The sequence below is a fragment of the Astyanax mexicanus genome, chromosome 19 (assembly GCF_023375975.1).
Source record: "Astyanax mexicanus isolate ESR-SI-001 chromosome 19, AstMex3_surface, whole genome shotgun sequence".
NCBI classification, from domain to species: Eukaryota; Metazoa; Chordata; class Actinopteri; order Characiformes; family Acestrorhamphidae; genus Astyanax; species Astyanax mexicanus.
In genome coordinates, this window is record NC_064426.1 from 10,228,981 (window position 1) to 10,249,930 (window position 20,950).

The 20,950-nt window shown below is 38.4% G+C and overlaps 1 protein-coding gene across 5 annotated transcripts in view; it reads right to left on the reverse strand.

The window, feature by feature from the left end:
- septin9a (septin 9a) overlaps positions 1 to 20,950 on the reverse strand; it is a 167,029-nt gene that overhangs the window by 46,381 nt on the left and 99,698 nt on the right. The window contains exon 1 of one of the 5 annotated variants that reach the window (XM_022671942.2): positions 2,004 to 2,064. The exons of the other annotated variants lie outside the window; for them this stretch is intronic. The gene's annotated coding sequence lies outside the window, so the exon portion shown is untranslated. Of the gene's footprint in view, positions 1 to 2,003; positions 2,065 to 20,950 lie in introns of those variants that run through there. 5 annotated transcript variants of the gene reach the window in all.

Here is a 20,950-nt window from a genome sequence, read left to right on the forward strand (position 1 = left end):
ATTTGGCTGCGTTCAGCACAGGGTAGAAAACAGCTGTGGTTGTGCTGGACAGGAGTCGGCATGAACACAGCAAGTGTGAGGAAGTTAGAACCAGAATTCCAATACTTTTCGGAATCAGGCCTGTTTTATACAACAGCTCCGCCTCCCACAAACCACAATCCCACCCCTGCTCGAGAAACCAGAATCTCTGTAGCTGTGGACTGTAGACTGAATACCAGCAACTGCAGCAGTCATTATGATGTTAAAAGTATGGTAAATTTACCATTTAATTATGTAACTAATTGTGAAAGTTTTACTAATGTATATCTAAGTATATTTATAGACACATTATGTTTCATTCATATGTTAAAGTAGTATTTAAACACTGTTAAATGTTTCTAAAACATATAATTTAAAAAAAAGCCTGTTTATACCTGGTACTGGCATGCATTACATATCCATATTTTGCATTTCATAGTACATGTATTTACTTTTTCTGGATTCAGTTCATACATTTTCCACATAAAAAGCACAAACCTGTTCATAATTTTATTTTACTCTATATAAAATGCAGTTTCTCACACACTATAACAGCTCCATCAATTAATGGGAAAAAACATTTAAACTAGGGTGGGCACTATAGTTAAAACAAAAAACAAACAATCTATATTGCATTATCAAAAATAGTACAACAGAATTATTGTGGTTTTAATAATGCACTCTGTGTATAAAGGAGAAAATGCAAAATGTATCCTTTTTATCATGTCGTTACATCATGAAATTTATAGCCCGACATGTTTGATTTAATTTGACATTGCATGTGACACTGCATGTCCTGCTGCACAAGAGCACACGGTGATGACAATGGTGAAATTATATATTATGCAGTCTTAATTCAAACCGTATGGAAAAGTACTCTGTAATACTGTCAACTGTGGCAGTTCATCTCTGAACTGTAACACAATGTGGGAGAGAGAAATGAAGATAAAGAGAGCAAGATGAAGACAGATAAAGCATTGTTCATAAAGAAAATGTACTAATCAGACCAGTTTACATATTTTCAACTGCCCAACTTTATCCTGACACGGAATTCCATTCTGTGAGTATATCTGAATTGTAAAATGAAATCAAAACTCACTTTAAAACATACTACCACAGGTGACCACGTGACACCGTCCAGTCCAATCTATGATATGCAAGCAACATGGGGAGAACTCAAAACACTGAGCAACTCAAGCAACTTGCAACAAAAGGGAGAAAAAAAACACTGTGCTCATTGTCATTCAAATTATTGTTCAATGATCCTAAGCAAGGCAATAATGTTATTAATGGTGATATGGATTTGAGTTCATGTCACCTAGCACTACCATTTTCATATAGTAGTCATATATTAAATAAAAAACATGTACATATGTACACCCTTAGTGGATCTGAGGGAAGAAAAAAAAAAAGCTATAAAAAAAAAACTGCAAGGGGAAAACAGTGAGTGGAGACAGCGAAATTACAAAAATTACAAAGAGCGGCAAAAAAGGGGGAAAGACTGTAACCTGGGAGCATTAATTACAAGGCCCAAAGAGAAGGCGCAGACAGAGAAAAATGAAGGGGGGGGGACTTACACGCCCACCTTACATACACACACACACACACACACACACACTCCTTCTAATTCTTACATTTGTTCAGCAAGCAAATACTGCACACTTGGATTAGATTCATAAAGATTTAGCATAAAACATCTGCCAGTAATGTGTATGTATGTAACAGTCTATGAAGCGCACAAATATCACCTGAAATACACAAGCAGGCGACGTACATGTGACTGCAGCTGGTCACTCACTACTGGAGGTGACAGACATGAGTCTGCACTCTACTACATTTACAGTATCAGTTTTCTAAATATTTACCAAAATAACACAAAATCAGAAAGAGGACAGAAACCAAGCAGACAAAAGAAAAGAAACAAAAAAAAAACGACAGAAGGAGAAAAATAAAGGCAGAAAGAAAAGGAGAAAGTGCAGACTCACCCTGCCGCTCACGCTGAATCCTCCTGTGTGAAACACAGCTGGACAGACTGAGGCTCACACAGGTTCCGCCCACCAGTGTGGGTCATGTGACACAGACAGGCCACTCCCACTACAGCAACACAAGCCGAAGCAGGAAAACATGAGATAGCAAAGAGTGAGGGACAGAGAGAGAGAGATGATTATGGGAGGGATAAGGAATAAAAACAAATGGATAGAAAGGGAAAGAGAAAGTGTGTGACAAGAGACAGACAGGAAAAAAAGAAAACAGACAGAAGAAATAAGAGCACAAGAGAGCACAGTGAAAGAGTCAGAATGACAGTTTGTGTGCGCACTGTACAGATGGCTAATGACAATTCCCACATTCTATCTGTGCTTACAGTACATCTATGGTGAATATGGTTGTCACGACAGGCTTTTAAATGTTTATGTGCAGATATCAATACTAAGGTTGAATAATGGCAAGAACCTGGTGATACCATACACATTTTGATACAGTTAATTTTGACCCTGCACATTCTATGAGTGCCGTTATCAGCCAGTAATGCACTACAACTGAAGCTCTACATGTATTCCTCCATCACATACAGGTAACCTAGCAACGATGCAGCGCTTACATGCCAAACAGTGCAGTTACAAACAGAGCAGCAATGGAACTATTTTAACGCTGAGTTTTTATAAACAAACAGATTGTATTTTCTCATCCTCTTTAACTCAAATCTTTCAATAAACAGAGATAATGGAAATGTGGTATAATTGCAACAATACACTCGAGGTTCGTGCTATAACGTAATATTGGCACCACTGGGCTGATCTACTCTATATTGACCTGTGGCCTCGCGCCTACAACCACAGCACAGCAGTGCCAATATTATAAGTTATAGCACTCCCTCTCGTGTATATATAGCCAGAGTATTAAAGTCACATGCCGGAATACTCCTCCATGAATACTTGTGCAATTCTGACTAATTCCATGCCTAAGAGAGTAAGGCAGTGATGGATAATCATGGTAACACAAAATACTGACACTTTGGGCACAACTTATAATTAGATGTTCTCACAATGTAAAGAGTAAATTTAAATACAGAAAAACAATAATTGTTAAGAGTAAAAGTATCACTGTATAATTGGACTAAAACTGGGAAGCAAGGGTGATGTCCACACTATACTGTCACATCTCTACGAAACAGTGTTACATAGCAAAAGTTTAGAACTACTTTAAAATATACCGTCTCAAACAACATAATGCAGTTAAGTTTGATGAGTCAGTGAAAACCATGAAGAGAACATTGTCATTTATTTTTATTCATTAAAAGATACATATTAACAATATAATATCAAAGTTTTTCTCTATCATATCAAGATACAATTATATCTGCCGTTTTGCCCAGCCCTAGTTTTAAGCCACTTGACTGCAGGAAGAGACCATCCAAACCTATTCAAACGGACTCTGACTCATCCCTCGTTTTAACTGCGTCTCTCCACAGTTCCTGCTTATCTCCAGAAGTGCTCTTAAACAGCGGCTTTAAAAAGGACCGCAAATGAGATAAATGTTAGAGTATGTGTTTTGGACGCCGTAGGAATCCCACTAAAGTGGACATGCTTTAACCACCCCCCAACCCCACTGTTGCTCGTTTCCGTCGGTTTACAGCTGCTGAAGCTCTTCCAGCTGTGTGTCCCTAAGGATTTTGAAAGAGAAATAAGAAGCACAGAACACACAGTGTAGCGTTCTCAATACATGCCTCTGCACATTTCTCAGCCTTTCCCTCACTGAGTCACTACATTTCAAACTTTTATACAAATAAAACAAGATGCAGTTCAAATTTTCACAAACATTTCTGAAGCGCGAGAGAGAGAAAGAGCCAGAGACCTAGAGAGAGAGAGTTACAGAGAAAGGTATAGAAAGTGCATGCGAGAGAGAGAGAGAGAGAGAGACCTAAAGAGAGTTGAAGAGAAAGGGCATATAAGAGAGAGAGAGAGAGGAGAGAGAGTTAAAGACAAAGTGCACAAAGAGATAGAGAGAGAGAGAGCGAGTTAAACAGAAAGGTAGAGAAAGTGCACGAGAGAGAGAGAGAGAGAGAAAAAGAGCAAGAGAGAGATTTATTCCTTCTTGAGTCTAATGCAAACCATTCGTCGTACAGGCCTAGTTTTACAGTGGACCCGATTGTACTGCTTACATAAGTGTGTGTGTGTGTGTGTGTGTGTGTACACATGAGAAGTGTGTTTCAGTGAAGTGGTCTTCTTAGGTTCCACAGTTAAACAATGCTTCTCTGTAGCACTGCATAAATAACACACAACATGCATCCCAGCAAGTCTGAGAAACAGTCGAGAAGGTGCTGAAGTTCAGAAACCACAGCTCAGAAATGCGATCTTCCGCAACTTGGAACGCACTCCGTGACAGGGCATGCCTATTGCATGAAAACTCAAATGAAAAGGTCCAGCAATAAGTCTTGGATATTTTAAATTTCACCAATCCTGCACTCTCACTTGCGCACATACATCTAATCATAATCAACACATATATCATACATAATCACCATGAAAAGGCGCTGAAAGTAGAATGTGACAGTCGAGAGCAGGTTCATATACAGTTGTGGAGCAGTGGAACTGATAGAGTTCCATTCAGTAACTTTGGCAGGAGCACAGTATATACTCGCCAAGCTCTTTATTAGAGACACCTGTAGACCTACCTATTACTGCAATTATCTAATCATGTAGCAGCAGTGCATAGTCTAAAGTTACACAGATATTAGTCAGCAGCTTCAGGTACAGCTCACATCAACTTTAAAACGGAGGTGGTTTAATGTTATGAAAAAACTTTTGTTCCATTCAATACTAATTAAATATTCCATGTTCCATGTTAATACTAATTTATTATGACTTGAATGCCACAAACTATTTGACTATTCATTCAGACCATACTGATATTGACCCTGTTCACAACACTATTCTGTGCTTAACTGCAATTAATTGCGCTTGTTCTTAAAAACAATTTTTTATAGTGAATATTTAAATGTAAATAAAATAACGAATGTTAAAAATGTTAAATGCAATTATATAGTGGTGCCAATTAAAATACGAGTATATACTTGTATGTTTGTCCACTAGGACACTTTTGGGATGTCAGCATGGTTGAGAATTTTAAAGGAATGTTTTTATAGAGCAAAAGAGGCCCTGCCCAGTAACAGTAGAGTGTTCCTAATTAATTTATTTTATAAGTGTTTAACAAATCAAATTAAGTGGTTGGAACAAGCTATTGTATAAAATTACATCAATCCATTTTTCTAGTGTTAACGTCAGCTACAGTTTTATTGAGTTTTTGCAGCAGCTGCACGGCATTTAGTCTGAAATGACCTGAGGAGTGAATGGAATCTAATCAAATCTCACTGTAATCATAGCTGAGTACACAATCATCTGTCCCACAGAAGAAACTATGCTTTATATTCAGTAAACACAGACGTACAGGACAACTTATTAGAAACCTACACAGATTATAAACTATTAGTTTATTCAAAGCAAATATCAATCTGGCATTTTCACATATTTAATACATTTTAATTACGTGAACTGAATTAATCAATAAATCAGTTGTTTACAGCTCATCAAAAAATCAAACAAAACTCATGAACTGAACTGAACTGTTCAACATACCACCTCCATGACACGACCCCACACTAATTTGTCTGATCACAGTCCAGTGATAGAGGGTTTACAGCTGCTTCACAGTGCAACACACACTCCAACACCACAAAACACTAGACACTGTGTGCAATGACTGCCTGCAATGTTCACACCCTACAATAGTTACAAGAGAGAGGATTACCTCAGGTTAACTACTGCACATATATTGCACACACAGGACAGGTGTGCTTAAAATGCTACAATATATGGCTCAAATATCTCTTAAACCACATCCTAAACTGGTTTAAGTTATCAGTCAGATACAGTCATGAGAAGTCAAGATACATAAAGTGTCTAGGTGTAAACACGACATAATGTTGCCTGGTCCATTAAACATTACTTAAACCTTATCATTAATTAAAGTGCCTTCTTCTGAAATTACCCAAGAGCACATACTCATTCACTAATAAAAACTTACAGCGGTTCCATTAATGTATTTATCAGGAAACTTTTATCATGATGATGAAAATACGGTTAGTCAATTTTCTGAAGAACGGTTAATTAATGGCCCCCATCGTTTGCCTTCCTCTGTAAAACTACCATTGTGGAGAAATGAGAAATGTTTTGTTTTGACTGTGATAACATTTTTCCAGGTTTATCCAACATTTTTTTCTATGTGTAAGATTTTGTATGTATTAATGCACAGCTGAACTGCTCTGATGGGACTTTCCCACATCACTGCTTGCTCGGTAAGAGAGTAACTGTCCCACACACAGAACGATGCCTCTCTCGGGGACTAAAAGCTGACGTGTCCCAGCAGGCCTCCAGCTGTGCTGGAAATCTATCTGCTCAGCCTCCACTCTCTCGCAGCTCATCAAATATCAAATAGCAAAACATTCAGAAACAAAAACTATCCAACCTCATGTCTCCATGACACTGACTGCAGAATGACCCCAGCATTAATTTGCCTGATCAACAGCTTGGCCAGCACTAGCAGGGTTGTAGCAACTCCACACTGGGACACAGTCACACACACATCTCTCCACAAACACATGCTTTTTTATTTAAGTTACAACCAAGGCCAGGCAGAGAACACTGGCCTCCTGCAGGACGCCTGCTGAACTATGCCAGACCAGCAGGGTGAAGAAGTAGAATAGAGGTTGGAACAACAAAATAACAGCACTAATCAAGTTCATATTGTTTCAGAAGTTTTTTTGTTGTTTTTTTAATTCCTTACAGATGAGCAGAGAAACTAGCTTAGCTCTTCACTTGCAGCAGCAAAGGCCAGCAGAACACAGTCTTCAGGTTTTGCATTTAAAAAAGAAGGGAGAAACCTTTTAGAATTATTACCTAAAATGTATTTACAAATCATAAAAATGCAATTTTAGGATTATAATGATTTCTCAGAACTGCATTAGCCGTTCACCTGTAAACAAACAAACAAACAAACAAACAAAGAAAAAACAAAGAAAAAGAATTTGGTGCACAAGAGGATAAAATGTAAAATGAAAAATGCTGAAACACTAGAGTCACTGTTTAGAGACAATTGAGTTTTACATCACTATGAACTGAGAGACTTCCAAAAAAGAAGCTCCTGCACCAAAACCACCTTAAGCTTAAGTTTGGGGATGACCACATAAAAAAAGTCTTATGGTATTGTATTTATAGCCTTACAGCAAGAGTTTTTATATTTATTTGCAATGCTCACCCAGCTTCTACATTTCAGAAATGTGTATGTACTGGCATCAGCAGATAATTGATCAAATATCAGATACCAGCATCAGCCCAGAATTCCAATATCAGTGCATTCCCAAATTGCACTTTTATTAAATCATACAAAAAAAAAAAAAGCTCTTCAGGGTTTGCTTCCCATTGGACGATTAGTAGATTGGGGCATCTGTGCAGCAAAAGCTGTACTGGTCCACTATAGCCAGTTCCAGCAGAGTCACGCTGATGATGCAGTGGCTGGAAGGACAGAGCGGAGGAAGCTGAGTGAAAGACCAGTTTGTCAGGCGGAATGGCTCTGAGCCTGGGAGACGATGCTGCTCTCTTCCCCTGTAAAAACAGGACTGTCTTTGTTCACCCTGCTGCAGAGAAACTGATTAGAAGGCATATGAGCACAGGCTGGAGGCTAATTCAATTGAAAGCTCCTATATCTGTTTATCTAACCATCTCGGCTGCTTTGCATCTATGACAATTTCATCTGCAATACAAACAGCCGGGTTTCATATAACATGAGCTGTAAAACATCTCCATCCATGTTTTACACTTTAGTGTTTTAAACTTGGATAATAGCTAAGTGTCTGTGTGTCACCACACCAGAATGTTTTAGTTGGGTATAGGGCTGCGTCTAATGATTATATTGGTAGTCGACTAATCTGAAGATTCTTTTTACGATTAGTCGATTAATCAGCGATTATTTCTGCCATAGCCTCCATCTCTGCTTTTTTGTGGGTACCTGTTTCTAGTTCTCCATCACTTCAAAACAACAGAAACAATGCTGTTAAATGTCCAAAAAATTGTATTTGTGTTTCTGTGCCCAGTACTTTGTGTATTGGGAGTAATTGGCGATTAGTCAACAATGAACATTTGGAGTTGACAATTTTTTAACCCTCACTTAAACTGATAAAAACAGTGTAGAGACAGTAACATTAGGCCACACCTACACCATGTGGGGGGAAAAAAACTTGTAGTTTATCGTTGTTCTGCACTGCAGACTGCACTACATTTTTTCTTTTTAACTGACTTAATGTCAAAAATGTTGTGTGGTGGGATGCACAGCAAATAAGAATAAAACCCCAGATTTAAAGTTTGCCGACCTTCTGTTTCTCTGCATATTTTACTATACCTCTTTCACCCTTTTCTTTAAATGTCAGAACCCCACACAGATCCACCACAGTGCAGTTATTATTATTTGGGTGGTGGGTCATTATTCTTAGCACTGCAATGACACTGACATGGTGCTGGCGTGTTAGCGTGTGTTGTAATGGTAAAAGAGGATCTGACACAGCAGTGCTGCTGGAGTTTTTAATCACTGTGTCCACTATCTGTCCAGTGTCCACTATACTACACACTCCTACCTATAGCTGCTTCACTACATGGACAGAAAGTCAGACAGAAGCTCAACTCTTGCTGCACAGTTTGTGTTTGACCTTTATCAGTGGACACATGATGCTGCCTGATGAACTACTAGTCCAGCAGTGACACTAGAGTGCTGTGTCTGCTTCATTTGTGGCCGAAAACACACTCCACAAACATGTGGTGCTTAAGTTAATTTTAGTATGTATTTAAATCAGAAACTACTTCTCAGGAGTAAGTGTTTGAGGCTGAAACTTACAGTAAACTCATTAAACCCAATTTATACTTCTGCGTCAAACCTATGCTGTAGCCTATGCATCGTCGCGTTCACTACGCCATAGCTCAACGCGCACCTCTCTGGAAAAATGTAACTATGCGTTGCTCGACACAGACAGCCGCAGCTATGATTGGTCCGCCAGGCCTCGCATCCCCTCTCACAAATTCCTACCTTCACGGTTTAAACTTCAGAGCTGCAGATACATGCATGCAGAAGTAAAAACGTGTTTCTCAGTGTAGTGACTCTCGCTGGATATGCGTAGGCTACAATGTAGGTTCGACGGAGAACTACAAATTGGGCTTTAGACCCTACTGATTAACATAACATCAGGTGCTGTAGTTTGAGTTAACTTTTACCTATGTTAGCTTTGTTCCATCCAGTTCCAAAACTGATTCACAACATTTGCAGAAAGAGGGTATGTAATGATTTTTGCAGAAATATCTCTTTAATGGACAGGAGAGAAAAGAGCCCTACCCAAAGCCAAAGCCAAAATCCACTGACTCACTCACTCCTGTGACCTCAGCCTCAGCCCACTTGCTGCGAGGAGAGCAGAAAGTGGACCTTGAATCAATAGGATACATTTAGAAGTGCTGACCACAGAGTAATAGAGGGAAGGGGAAAAATTAGGCATCAACTGGAGTGCATATACACCAAGAAACACACACATACACTATTGTGCAGCCATCAAAACTATTTTACTGTTCATGTGAAATGTGGGGGATGAACAACAAACAAACCGCTCTCATCATTATCATATCAAAGCATTTTTTTCTCTTTAATGCGGTACATAAAGCAGCCATGCTTTAGTATGTTTCACTATACACAAAGCTTTGAACTTATTTTACATGTATGAAAGTAATGGACAAAATTAATTAGGAACATTATTTGTATAGTATAAGTATAAATTATGGGTGATACAAGCATATTTAAAAGGCTGTTTCCTATTTTAAGTTTGATCCATGTTTGATCCTTTATTTTTACCTTTGTGTCTCTTTGTTAAAGATGCCACGAATGCAAATTATTTTTTATCTCCCTACAGGCATATCCATCCTCAGAAACAACTCAGAAACAAACAACCTCACATTGTGTAGTGGGTTAATTTGTGAACTTCATGTGTGCACAAAACCAGTCCCAAAGAACTAGCATTGTTCAGTCTGGATGGTTTGATTGGTCCTACATTTAGCACAATGTTAGCCAGTGCAGATCAAACTGAATTGAAAGTTATCTTTCAAGTACATTCAGCACATTGGTAACTGCAATGCAATGGTTCAAAACTAGTGGGTGAGAAGTTACAACAGCTAGAAGCACACTGGAAAAAGAAAAACTCAAAAGAAATGTGGAAAAGAAGCTAAAGATGCGGTAACAATGCCACGGCCATGTTAGAAACCTTACTAGATACCTGGATACAATGCACTAGTGGGTCAATGTCATTTCCAATTGACTTCTTTTGCAGGGTAGAAGCTTCTGCACTATTAACTGGAGAGGAATACAGTCCCTGAACATGAATACTCCAAACATGGACCACTGGGAAAGCAAGTTGTTCTTGCATTTCAAGCCTATAAGAACATCACCACCAGTATGTGTGCATTTAACACAATATATCATACATTTGAAAGAAACACATGTTTTTTCTCCACTAATGTCTGTACCTGAAATGTTCATGGACCCCATGCTCAGACAAGAGCACTTCAATACAAATTATTAGTACTAGTAAATGATTTACTAGTAAAGAAATTAATTAGTAATAACTTAGTACAACAAAGAGCACAATACCTGATGTTACAATTTATACACTGATCTAATTTTTAAGTCAAATGTATTTAATTTATGATTTAATGTCCCACTTTGCTATTATTTAAATTCTTAATAGAAATAGGTACATATAACAAGATTACAATAGATTACAAAAAACTTGTACGTAATTCCACATCATCCAATTACCTAAATGAACAGCAAACTGTTTCGATTATAATAAGGCCTGTCTACTTAGATCCTTATTTATTTGTTGTTAATTTTGAGAAGTAGAAATAGATACCATTGACATTCTCCAGTGATCTAATTGTGTGGCCCCATTACCAGGGGCCCATCTGAACCAGAAATATTTTCTTTTGTTTTCTCATTGACTGGTGGGACAAATTTATAATATTCAGTGTCCTGAGAAATATTACAACATGATTTGGTAATCAACATTTTGTTTTCTGGGCTGGCGTGATCAGCTTTGCTTGGTAATGCACTTCTAAAGTTTGTTCTGGAACTAAGTTTATTCTGCTGATCTGAACTGGCTCAATATGGGTCAAATTATTATTAAAAACTGTACAGGGAGTAACGGCATAACGATGTTGCCAATAAATAAAATAAACTCATTAAATGTAAATGGTGAATACATTTTGCCAACGAACGGAGATCAATGGAAAACATGATTTTTTTTTTTTTTTTTTTTTAGAATTACTTTTGAATTATTTTTTTTAATTAAAAGGTCCCTTGAACTGTGTGACAAAATAAATAGTGACAATGCCTCATTAAATTATGTAAAATAATCTTGTTCTGCACAGAAAGAAAGAGAGATATTTACCTGTCTAACAGTGACTCCAACTGGAGAAAAGCAGAAGTGCACATTTAGAGGGGAGGCCGGAGGGAACAGCTAAAGAGGTGCATTGTAAAATTACAGTGTGTTCTCCAACACACACTGAAACCCAACCCCCTCCCCCAGGCTTATAAAGTACTTCACTATAAACAACAAACAACAAAGGCTGGTATTCTGCATTTATGACTTCCTTTCACACGTACAAGCTGTTCCTCCCCGTTTTCCTCCTTTCAAACTGTATTGACTTTCACTCCCATTCTGAGCCGCACCGAGGAACTGCTGGCAGCTCTGGAGAAGCCAGTCGCCTCATCACATACACTCCTTAAGTGACAGAATCCAATTATTTCCATCTTACTATAAGATCACACAAAACAGGTTTGAGGTCAGCAGGAGGTTTTTCTTCTTTAGTTTTGTGCTGGAGCTACAAGGCTATTATAAGGCTATTAAATATAAGTTTATATTTAAGAAATAAGCACAATGCAATCAGTAAATGTCTTAACCACAACTCACTCACTCAAAACGTTTTTTTTTTTTTCATTTACAACTGTGAAATACACTTTATGCCCAAATATTTGTAGAAACCCCTTTTAATAAATGCACCCACTGTTGACATAGTGCATCACAAAATTGAGTACACCGCTCACATTTCTGCAGAGATATCTTTTTATGGGACAACACTGATCAAATGACACTTTCGCACAATAAAAGCAGTAGTGTGTAAAGCTTATATAACAGTGTAAATTTATTCTTTCCTCAAAAAAACTCAACATACAGCCATTAGTGTCTAAACCACCAGACACAAAAGTGAGTACACCCCTAAATGTCCAAACTGAGCACTGCATGTCATTTGTTATGTGACTTGTGAGTGTTACTAGGTCTCAGGTGTGCAAAGGGAGCAGGTGTGTTCAATTTTGTAGTACAGCTCTCACACTCTCTCATACTGGTCACTGAAGGTTCCAACATGGCACCTCATTGCAAAGAACTCTGAGGATCCTAAAAGACTAATTGTTGTGCTAAATGAAGATTGACAACACCCTGAAACTGAGCTGCAGCACAGTGGCCAATATCATCCAGCTTTTTAAAAGAGCAGGAGCCACTCAGAACAGACCTTGCGTTGGTCGTCCAAAAAAGCTGAGTGCACATGCTCAGCATCATGTCCAAATGTGCTGTCAGCATTGCTGCAGAGACTGAAGAGTTTGGGGGACCGCCTGTCAGTGCTCAGACCATACGCTGCACACTACATCAAATTGTTCTGGCCTCTTCTGAAGTCTGCACACAAGAAAGCCCGGAAACACTTTGCTGAAGGCATGTCAACAAAGGACATGGATTACTGGAAACATGTCCTTTTGTCTGATGAGACCAAGATTAATGTATTTGGTTCAGATGGTCTCTGAGCATATTTGGCGGCATTTAGGTGAGGAGTACAAAGATAAGTACGTCATGCCTACAGTCAAGCATGGTGGTGGGAATGCCATGGTCTGGGACTGCATGAATGCAGCAGGTGTTGGTGAGTTAAATTTCATTAAGGGAAACATGAACTACAATATGTACTGTGAAAAAGCAAGCGGAAGGTGGAGCAGCGCAAACTCTCAAATATCTGCCAGCTCCATGATGTCGTCATGGAGGAGTGGAAAAGCATTCCAGTGGCAACCTGTGAAGCTCTGGTATCAATCAATAAAGGAGCTAAGCAAATTAAAGGTGTCCTTTCACAAAAATCCACTTTGTTCTTTGTGAAACACAGTAGGTATCTCGGAGTTGTCTATGCACGCTGCACATAAAACTGTTCCATAACCTCCATTGTCTGCAGTAGCTAGTAAAAGAAAATATTCAGAAAAAGTCCATCAGGCAAAACCATGTCTACATAAAACCATATATAAATGTTCATGAGCAAGAGCTGAAATCTGATCGTTAATCCAAAAAATAAAAGAAAATAAATGTTATAAATAAAAGGTTGTCATTCTGAGTAAGAAAGCACATACATCTGTTGCAGAAAACTTTAAACAGCCTGAGGTCTGTGTGATTTAAATTTGCAGTTTATATGATGCTAATTAGTGGAGTATAAGTCTTCACTACATATTAGCTACATCAGATTTGCAGCTTCAGTGCAAAACTAAATAAGTAAATTTCAGACACCAAACGTCTTGGTTGATCGATTACATTTGGGGCATTGGGGAGGATAGTTGCCTTAAAGGCATTGCTCAAGTCATTCCAGCTGCCTGCCTCACATCTGCTGATGGAGACAAAGGAAGAACAGGCTAATGACTTTTAGCCAAAGCTAACAACACGGCTCCGTAGAGTCTCTGTGTGTGGCTCCCTGATGGAAACATGCTGTTTTGGTGGGTGTAATTGGAACTGAGCAACAACCTCTTCACATTGCTAAATAATAAAACCCTTTTTCAGTAAGGATGGACAATTTGGTTGATTACCATTTATTGTGGTGAAATATGTTACAGTATACTTTTCTAAGCATTTAATTTTATTCTCTAAGAAAGAACTAAGGGTTAATAATGACACTGGAGCGGGTTAATTAATAAATTAGAGGAAAATGAATAAAAAGAACAGCGTATAAGTAGGGTTGTGTACAATACCATAAACAAAACATCTTTTGTTTAGAAGTATGCTTTATCATCTAAACTGATGCAAACTACAACAACCTTTTTGTTGCCTGGGTGATGCGCAATGGTGGAAAAGAAGTGCACCTGTGTAACTCAGTTTCTCAATCACTGCTAAGTGTTAGCGTGGTGTCTGTCCCAAACTGTGCTAGCTCTAGTTTCTTGTTTAAAGTCTACACATCGATGACATCATCATAGTAAGTAAGAGTGAGGCTATTAAGTGTTAAGATGTTCAGATGGAAACTGAAACACCATCCTGTATTTTAGAAGAGGAGCAGGAACAAAAGAGCTGCAGACAGCAGTCAGGTAAAGAGAGGAATCACAGAGAAACAGCACACAGACAGGACACAGAGAGAAGATGCAGTCACAGAGATATGTAAAAAAGCTCTCACCCTCAAATTACAGTACAGATATAATGAAAACGTCTCAAACTGCAGTTTTTCCACACCTAAATGCTCTGCTGTGCTTGTCTGGGTTTAGTAGATGCTTTCTCTGGGCACCAGGAGAAACACTTAACACCATGATAAGAATGCAAAAGGGAGAATGTAGGCATGGTGCAAGCTTCAAAACACTTGCCCAATTTCTAACAGAATTTTCTTGCCTAGAGGACACTGATCACTAAGATCCAGACTATTTCCTTAAAAAGTCCATATTTCACTTAGGAAAAAGCTTACAAAATGTGATTCAGCTGACAGTTCCCAAATGCAATTGGCAATACACACAATATATGATTTGGTCAGTGGCTAGAAATAATTTGTAGATGTTTATTTATATACAAATTAAACTACATAACCAACCTAGTGATGTATCAGCAACTGTTTAATTTATTTATTTTGCAAGCTGTATGTAAAACTCTGGAAAAACAAAATACTGATATACATACTGTTTAAAAAAAATGTCTGATGTTATACTTTTGCAGTGTTGTCTAACTTAATCTTCAGTGCTAGGTCATGTCCAAAAGGGCCTTATACAGATTTTCTCTACTCCTCTTTTCTATCTGATAGGGATTGGATGCCACTGGCTTTTCTCCAAAAGAGCACAGACTCTGCGATATATCATTTACAACAGCTCTCTCTTTCTCTCACCATGTGACAAGCATAAGCTCTACTCCCTCAGCCTGGATATCAAAAGCTCTTTATTTTCCAGAAAGAAAAAGCAAAAATGTTTGGCTTGAAGGAATAATCACTGAGCAAAGAATGACTAAAACACTTCACTAATGAACTGTAAAAACATGTAGATACTGCCTGTCTTTGAAAAGGTTCTATTTACCAAAAGCCCTTTAAACACTCATGTGACTGAATGCATCCCAATAACAAAAACACACAGAATCACCACATTTTCCACACCTACTAGTAAAGTGGCCTAGATGAGCAGTGGTTTGAGTGAGTCAGGAGAATGTCTGTGTCCAAACACAGAAGAATGGACAAAAGCTCAGTTCCTGGCATTTATCTGTTCTCAGGAATGCACTCCTACTCCACTGACCCATCCAGCAGTAGGTCAGCTGCAAGCACACACATCTGGAGCTCTCAGAGTCCAAAGTAACATAAGACATAAATGTCAGTACATGTTGCCACAACACACAGGAAAGACTGATCGTATTTCGGGGGTAAAACTTTGCCAATATTTCTCTAATTTAGCTGATTTAGATACATAGTCGATCAATCTTTCCATCTAACACATACAGCAATTTTCTGAAGTGTTTCCACTTTGACCACATTGACTTAATTCCAAATGAGAGTCTGTGAATTCCCAGTACAGAACAGCAGAGTGTTAGATTATTGTTGCTATTATTTTAATGATAATTTAATTATGCATTGTAGTGTTTTGTAATGTAGCAAAACGTATAAACCTTATGTAGCAAAAATGTAGCATTAAAAATAGAACATAAGATTTAATTAATCAGTGCAATTGACTGCTTCACATTATTCACCCATTCTGGCATTTATTTTCCGGTTGGCTAAGAGAGGCTGGAGACACAGGCTGCACCTTTTCCTACTGGATATTATGTGGATCATTTTATTGTAAATGAAACTATATTATGTTGGTGAACTATTTAGCGAGTAGGGAGCCATTTGAACACAATCACATACAGCTATAAATTAGCCACAGCAGTGTTTTCTATCCCTGGTCTAAAGGGCACCCTTTAGTGGATTTTCTCTTACTCACTGCGACTCTGATGCTTAACTTGATAACCACTAAACTGTGTGGTATTTTCTGGAGTTACACTCAAATTTACAAGAGTTCAGATTACCTTAATCAATCTTCTCCCATACACTGTACAAATTGGTATAACTAGTATAATACCATGTATTCCCTGTACATTTGTAAGCACTTATCCATGATGGTTCGTAAACAATTACACCCTTATATCAAAGTGTAGCTTTAGTAGATATTTTAGGTTAGGTTTAATAGGTTTGTTTTAGAAATGGACTAAACCGATTGATCTCAGATGATTTTCATCCCAAATATGCAATTGCCATCTGTCAATAATTTTGCTGATCTGGTCAGATCATATGACCCATATTTAATGAGTTGTTGTAGCAGTACAGTACATCACAAGACCATGCAGTTCCTTATTCAACTGCTAGATAGCCATATGTAAAACAAGCATGGCTGCAAAACCTTTAGTATTTTTATATACTAAATATTTAGTATATTTAGTTCTCATTCATGACTGTGGATATGAAAATGCTTAGGATGCACTTAAAGTGACTGTCCAATTTCAGCTCAAACGTAATCACCGAGTCAAAACATGTTTGGTGTTTGAAGTATGCTTCTTTAGTTCCGAAAAAATAATAAATTAGCTACAGTAAATACACATCATTCAGGTACTCCTGGCCAATTTAAATATTGGATAATTTTCCATTAGACACACTGTCATTCCCTGCCCTGTTTCCTTGGAGATGCCAATCATTGTGGTTTGGAGGCGTTGTGGGAACGCTGGGGCTGGTCCTGCACCAGTGACCGTTTACAATTCACATCAACCGGAGCATGGTCAGAGTGGACACTGCTCAGAGGGAACAAGACTAGAAAAATGTGTGGTTTTCCCCTTAAAGACTGCAATTAGGTAAGCACCATGACAGTGGGACACAAAGACTAATTTGTCTAATTTTCTTCAATTTAAAAACCTTAAACAGAACAAGTTTTTCATTCCATGTTACTGAAAATAATGCAGCAGGAAATTTTTACTAGAGTCAAAAATTTACATTTATACACTGCTCAAAAAAAATAAGGGGAACACAAACACCACAATATAATTCCAAGGATATCAAACCTCTATGAAATCAACCTGTCCACTTAGGAAGCAACACTAATTAACAACCAATTTCTTATGCTGTTTTGCAAATGAAACAGACAACATGTGGAAATGATTGGCAATTAACAAGACACACAAAGGAGTGGTTTTGCAGGTGGGGAGCACAGACCACTTCTTTTTTTAATGTTGGTAGTGCAGCTCATCCAAGATGGAGCATCAATGCGAGCTGAGGCAAAAAAGGTTTGTACACCAGGCCAGTACACCAGGAGACGTGGAGGAGGATGTAAGAGGGCAACAACCCAGAAGCAGGAGCACTACCTCCGCCGTTGTGCAAGGAGGAACAGGAGGAGTAGTGCAAGAGCCCTGCAAAATGACCTCCAGCAGGCCACAAATTTGCATGTGTCTGCACAAACAGAGAAACCGACTCCATGAGGATGGTATGAGGGCCTGAGATCACACTGCACCAAACTGTCCAGGAGTTGACTGACACTTTAGGTCTGGGAGGAGATTCCTCAGGAGAACATCCGCCGTCTCATCAGGAGCAGCCCAGGTGTTGTAGGGAGGTCATACAGGCACGTAAAGGCCACACACACTACTAAGCCTCATTTTGACTTTACATTAAAAGTTGCATCAGCATGTAGTGTGTTTTTTCACTTCAATTGTTTGTGACTCCAAATCCAGGCCTCCATTGGTTAATAAATTTGATTTCCATTAATTATTTTTGTGTGATTTTGTTGTCAGCACTTTGTATAGAACAAAGTATTCAAATAAGAACATTTCATTCATTCAGATCTATGATATTTTGAGTGTGCAGTGCTGTTTCTTGTGCATTTTAAAAATTAATTTTTCACGAGAAAAATGACACAAAATTTCATGTTCCAAAGACAGCACAATTTGTCCTAAAACCAGAAACAGGCAGTCAATAATAATAAATTATTCCCAAAACTCATGGGACTACAGAACTGCTCCTAGCATGGAGGAGACAGCTGTCTAGACAGAAGCTTCATTATTTATTGACTTCATTTTAAAATGACACAAAGTGAAACTCCCTTGAGGACAGTAATATGTGCCAAATGCATGTGTTTATCTAGTAGAGAGAGGAGTCATGGCTGAGGCAAGGAAAATCTCCTAAACAGCGCAGGTAGCCATGCTGATATATTTCCTTGGTTGTAATTATGTTGACTGTGACTGTGATCAAAAGTTTTGAGGATAATCATGTTTTCTGGCAAAATTAAGACAAGCCCTAATGTTCTTTTGCTCAGCAGTGTTTTTTAATGTCTTGGCACTCTGCCGGGCAGGCCATTTTTGCCCAGTGTAATTTTTACGGTGGAATCATAAACACTGACCTTAACTGAGGCAAGTGAGGCCTGTAGTTCTTTGGATGTTATTGTGGGTCTTTTGTGACCTCTTGAATGAGTTGATGCTGTTCTCTTGGGGTAATTTAAGTCTGTCTGCCATGTTTACCATTGTTCCACGTTTTTACCATTTATGGATAAAGACTCTCACTGTGGTTCGCTGTAGTCCCAAAACTTAAGAAATGGCTTTGATCTTTTGGTCTACTTCGTTTGTCAGGTAGGCCCTGTAATTGATTAAGAACAGGTATAGTCAGGCCTGGGTGTGGTCGGAATCAGACCTAGGCGTGGCTAGAGAAATTAAACTCAGGTGTGATAAACCACAGTTCTGTTTTAACTGGGGCAGGGGCAAACACTTTTACACAGGACCATGTAGGTTTGGATTTTTATTTTTCCTTAATAATGAAAACCTTCATTATCAACACAATACTTGTGTTGTCTTTGACTAATATTTAAATTTGTTTTATAATCTGAAACATTTAAGAGACAAGCATGCAAAAAAAAGAAGAAGAAGAAAAGAAATCATGAAGGGGCAAACACTTTTTCACACCACTGTATAGTTCTTATGGTAGTGAATTTAGGGCAATTAATACTGCAAAATATATAATGTTTGTTGAATCACACAAACATCAGACCGGACTTGTCAGCTGATTCTCACAATATATATTAAAAACACTAAATTGTTAAAGGGACTTTGTTAACCCAAAGTTGTTAAAAAGTTGTGTTTGTGTGCAAGTGACTCGGCTGCCCAAAAGAGGAACACTCCATGTGTACGATACAAACATCAAAATGAGACAGATATTCCACCCAGTGTTCCAAACTCTTCATTCAGGTCAGAGGGAGTTCAAAACACCACAGAGCTCATAGGATAAACTGGTATTGGCCAGAGAACAGGGATCTCACACTCTATAAATATTTTTCACCACCAGAACAAACTGTGATAAGTTTCTCTTTTGGAAAACACGCTAACAAATAAAGTGTTTTGATAAAGAGTAAAAATCGAACAGTAGCAATAAACAAATGTTTACAGTATTCTATGAAGTAGAACATACAAGTTCATTGGCAAAAACAGATAAAGTTATATTTAAAAAACAGCACTTCTGCTGGATTACAACTGATATCTTACTAATGCTGACCAACAAAGAACCACGTATGTATTTTGCCATAAGTTTCTAGAATATATTGCTCAAGCATGTGTGTATTAGAACAAGCATTTGCTTTAAAGAGGGTCTGCAGTTGTGCACGAATTGATTTACTAATGCCAAAAAATAATTCAGACCTGCCAACAGCATTTTTACCTCCTAGTATGCTTGTATGATTTCATGTTCTTAAATTTGCATGTCATTTGACATTGCATTACCCTCATGGTGCCACCGGGAGCACAATCCACGCTGATTCATGTCCGGTTAGCACAAACACTAATCCAGCAAGTTACCTATTGAGCCGCAAATTTAATCTGCTTCATTTTCCTTCAAACCATAGAAGCTGGAGGAATTGCTGTCCTGAAGACTCTCAGGTCTCTCTCTCACAGCAATATTCTCATTTAAAAAGCTAATTAAACCTAATACATTATTCATATGCAGATCAAACCTCACAACAGCCACAACAGTCACAGCCACAACAGTCACAGCCAATGATATTGAACTCTCCAGTACAAAATGTCATGCCTCTTTTCAAAAGAAGTGGACCACAAATGGTCCAGCCCCCTTGACATTGGAACCCCACTCCTGCGTTATGTTCTCCTTTGGGATTTATGCTTTAATGTCAGCCATCTCATACATGCTGCAAAAACAATTACCCCCACGAGAACCTTGGCTCCTAAACAAGCATGCACGCACGCAGTATAACTGTGGAGGATGTGTACTTGTAGTTAACTCTGTCTGGGGCAGGTCATGGGTCACGCCTCATTACACATTAAAACAGGCATGACCAAAGACTATCCCTACAGACATATAACTCTCCCTCAGCTGCTGCACGCACACACACATTCACACTCGTGACCGTGTTTTGCTTTGGGTGCGAGACCATTCCATTAGTTACGGTTTCCACTCTGCTATGAGGGCTAATAGAGCATCATTGCTGACACTATCGAGTTACACTGTCGTTTTCAACCAGGTTCATCATGTTCAAGTAGAGCAAAGTTGATAAGGACAACACTCAAAGATCATTA